Below are 4478 nucleotides of genomic sequence, written 5' to 3' on the forward strand. Positions count from 1 at the left end.
AAAAAAAAAAAGGGCAAATAAAATGAGTATCTTTTTTGAGGTTTGTTCGTTTGGTAGATGACTGTTTTTTATTTTATTATTGGCCAGTTCGTTTGCCTATGGTTTTGGTTTAAAGTGGTGTTGTTACAATAAAAGACACGCTTATATTTAGAGCGAGAATAACAAAATTAAGTAAATGTAGATTTTGGTGTAAGATGACTATCTTTTTTGGCGCATTATGTTTTCTGATTTTCTTTTTCCTTTGGATGCACAAATCACAAATGACACTGTCATACTTAATTTATTAGATCCTTGGCTGATGAGCGGGTAATAATATCTATTTTGTGTTACCAATGGATTTTTTCTTTGCATTTTTTTTTGCTTGGCGATTTTTTCTTTGCATTGTCTTTAATCACCATTGGCAAGCATGAGTACTAGGGCATGAGTAGGTTGGACGGTGATATTCTAGCGTATATAAAACACCACATCCCACCTAGGTTATAGGCAACTACTCAGAAACAACATATGCAACCATGCATTCAAATCTCTACATACTACCACACAATTTGGTATGCATCAAGTCAGAAATTAGATGGGCCATGTCTAATTGCATCAACATTCTCCAATCAAAAACTTACTTCAACGAGTTACTGTTTGTCCCGTGAGTGTTGTAGATGTTTTAATTGCTCAATGTAAAAAAACAACTCACATTTAATGTTTCAAAGGGTCAAACTCAAATCTGCGGAAAATGCAACAAAATCTTCAACATGTTCCTCAGTGCCTTCTTGTTTTAGATAAGCGTCATCCCTTAAAGCTTGTTGATCTCGTACAGAAGTCCAGCAGAGAATAAGAAACTGTAGAGTAATACCAAAAACATTAGCATAGCATCATCTGCATTTTCGCTTATTTCCCTTCTTTCATTTCTCATCCTTATTGGCACAATAAATGATCTCAAGAAAGAAACCAGATAAGACAAGTTCAAGAATTTCCTTCATGTATCTGTTTCATAGATCAAGTTCGCATTATTGATCGAAAAGAACAATGCTATCCCTCTTAGGAAAAGGGGAGAAAAAGAAAAAGAAAACACAACCTAATAAAAAGGCTACAACACCAGATACTTTATAATCTCTCCATTCGAACTTAAATTTAAACCAGACAAAATTAGTAGCAGTAAAAAAAGGGTAATTCATTATTTGATTTCATCTAGCATAGTTTGTCTACTCACAGCGATCAGCTCTAGGAGGACAACACAAACTCACCCACAGGTTTTCGGCCGGTGATCAGCTCCATTAGGACAACACGAAAGCTGTACTATGTATATGAATCGAAGTTGAACATAGAGATTGTTAAAGAGCTTTAGAAACAGAAGAATATAAAACGATGATAAAAAACCAAACAATAGAACCAAACGATTCACAAAAGATGACGTATGTGAAATGCACTTTTCGTATATGGCACTACACCCTCTACTCTCTTTTTTTCATAGATTTGAGTTAGATTTCGGTCAAATGAAGGAGCATTTCAATCTTTTACCTTTTCTCTTACATGAAGTTAATTTGGAAAATCCTCAACAATTCGTTAAATTCACTTCGAACCACTTTTTGTGAAATTGAACACACAGTCCAAACTCCATTCCTTTTGATTAGGGAAAAACCAACCCTAGGAACAAATACCTGCTGTTCAATTCAATCGGGGAAAACACAAATCCAAACGGAGATGGCAAAGAACAAGTTGGTGGAAATTTCGAACAAAAGAAAAGACCCAAGTGGAAATTTCGATATGTGACTTGGGATTTAAATGAAATAGATTAGTTCACCCATCAAGCGGGATAATTTGTAATGTTCTACAATTATTTCACCCATCAAACAGTTAGTCATTGGTTTTTCAGGTACTGGGATGCTTCTCATGCATAGAGATGTACTCTAATTCGATGCCCAAACTTAAAATTGTTATCAAATCCAGAACTGACCTCAGTCCAATCCGAGCAATCAATGGCCACAACATCCAAATGTGTGGGATGCTTGGTACGCTTCATCTGTCTGCGCAACTCCAAACCCTACTTTCTTGTACTTACCCTATTTTATTTACTATTTGCTTTTAGTTCCAGATCTATTTTTATGAGGTAGATTGATTTAATCTCTTACAATATATAACAATCACTGTGAGAATGGAGAAAAGCAAAGACTCTAAAAGAACGCAATAGGGAAAAATAAGAACTCAGTCAGCCTATCACTCGGAACCATACTGTCTTTCAGCTATCTGATTTTATTTACATATAACAAAAAACACCCCACCAGTACCATATCTGTGCACAGATACCAGAACAACAACACAAATGCACAAGGCCTGAGAACATACAACAAATGACGCAAATGACCAAAAAAAGAAGCTGGCATCACATATCTTTGATGGTGATACAAACAAAAAGATTTTACCCAAACCACCACACAAAGATCCCAAACCACCACACAAAGATCTCACAACTTAATCATTGCACACCAGATGATGTACACACACACATGCCACAACAAAGCAAACACACATTCAAGAACAAACCCAAACAAGGCCAGTCCATCGAAGACCCAAGCAGGCTTTTGTTTGTTTCCTTGGCTCCAGACGAATAGAACAACCAAAAAAAAAACCTGATCACATCACAATGGATGCAAGATTAACCAAAAACAGGAGGCCAAAATAAGCCCAGGAAAAAATCGTCCCAAGAACGCAATTTCTTTTTCCATCCAAAAACCAAAATGATCTTCCTGACCAAACAGCAAACACGAATGCCCTACCAAACACAAAAAAGCTCCACACAAGAAAAGCAATGAGATAACAGCCGAGATCGGACAATTTCAAAGGAGGATGAGCTCCAGCTACGTCAAACGCCTTCCCTACCGATGCTTTCAAATTAAAATCCACACTCTCCTACATTAATAAGAATTATGCATCTCCTTGTCATTGGATGAATTCTGTATATCGGTTTGTATATATACTTATCGATGTATCTATCTATACACGAACAAATACACTAAAGTAAATGGACTTACATTTCATTGAGATTTGAATTACCATTGGGGTTAGAATCAATAACCAGACACCACTTTCAATTTTTTTGGCAACTTTAAGTGCCTGAACAAAGCAACAAACATAAACTACCCTTGAACCATATCATTGGTTATTAATTTAGCACCATCTGTATGTGGAAAAAGGCACAAAATTTGCATGAGGATGAACCGATGAACTTAGGATAGTCATGACATTTTGTATGATGAACTAATTTCAGTTTGGATCTCAACTATCGCTACTGATTTCACTAATTGGGATAGGATGAACTAATTTCAGTTTCCCTAACTTTAGAGCCTATCCCTACTAATCAGGAAATGACTTGGAATTCTGATATCTCAGATTGATAAAAAAGAAGAGGCTTCATCAATAATATACAGGTTAGAAACAGAAGATTCGTGAGTCGTGACAAATATAAAAAATAAATTCAAACAATCAAGGAAAATAAGTCATACCTCATCTAATCACAGGGGGATAAAAGTAAACTTTTGGCCACGAAATTTCTCAGTTGTCTCAGCCACAATCTCCAGCGGCCCTCCTCCTCCACGAGCTAGCCATGGTCTCCGTCACTTCCGTGGTCTATGGCATCGGCACAATATTTGGGGGTTTTTTTTTTTTTTTTTTCACTTTTTGACAAACCAAGATCAAAATTTTATGTTCTATTTTCTTTCCAATCAAACAAAGAACTAAGCAGTTCATCAATTCATCATAACCAGTCTGTGAGTATCTAGGTCAGAAAATCAGCTAGATCTCAACCAAGGCTTTCAAATTGGGATACGTATCGTGTATCGGTTTTATGATTTTTCATATCGTATCGAGATACGTATCGAATATTATAAAATACGGTAAAAAAAATTAATTTACACTAATTAATCATAAATACATAGCAATAAACTACAAATTGGGGGAGTCAAAAGCTTTTTACCTTTCGGAATTTAGAAGTAACTTGAAAGTAATAAAAATATGATTAAAATCCCAAAAAGGTACAGAAAGTCTATAGTTTGACTTGTTTTCCCGATTTGCTTTCTGATGTTGACGTGGTGGGTGGGCCTCATGTGTTCAAAAAAAAAATTTCACGTTGAAAATTTGGATTTTGGATTTTCCCAAACTGGACAATCTGAAAACAAAAGAAGCGAGAGAGAGAATAGGAGGAGGACCACAGGCGACACCCACCACCACCGCTGGCTCCATCGATGACACCCACCACTGCCGTCTGCCACCACCACCGCTGGCTCCACCTCCCCTCCAGCCTTCTTATTTTTGGACACCCCCTGGCCTCCAAAACATCATTGAGCGGTTGAGGCCCTCCTTATTTTATTTTATTTTAAAGTTTGGGCTGTTGCTGATGTGGCATGAGACCCACCCACCACTTCAGCGTCATGGATTGGGTCGGGTGTGGGATTCCTCGTATCTAGACCTTTTCGTTCGTAGTCCGTGGA

The 4478-nt window shown here is 37.0% G+C and overlaps 1 long non-coding RNA gene across 1 annotated transcript; it reads right to left on the bottom strand.

Moving 5' to 3' along the window:
* Window positions 1–491: 491 nt before the first annotated feature.
* Window positions 492–4100, bottom strand: LOC131323629 (uncharacterized). Its single transcript, XR_009199212.1, has 2 exons — window positions 3495–4100; window positions 492–833 (listed from the first exon to the last, which is right to left on the bottom strand). It is a non-coding gene; the product is annotated as an uncharacterized LOC131323629 (long non-coding RNA).
* Between the last annotated feature and the right edge of the window lie 378 nt (window positions 4101–4478).

This window comes from Rhododendron vialii, chromosome 1a, assembly GCF_030253575.1.
Source record: "Rhododendron vialii isolate Sample 1 chromosome 1a, ASM3025357v1".
NCBI classification, from domain to species: Eukaryota; Viridiplantae; Streptophyta; class Magnoliopsida; order Ericales; family Ericaceae; genus Rhododendron; species Rhododendron vialii.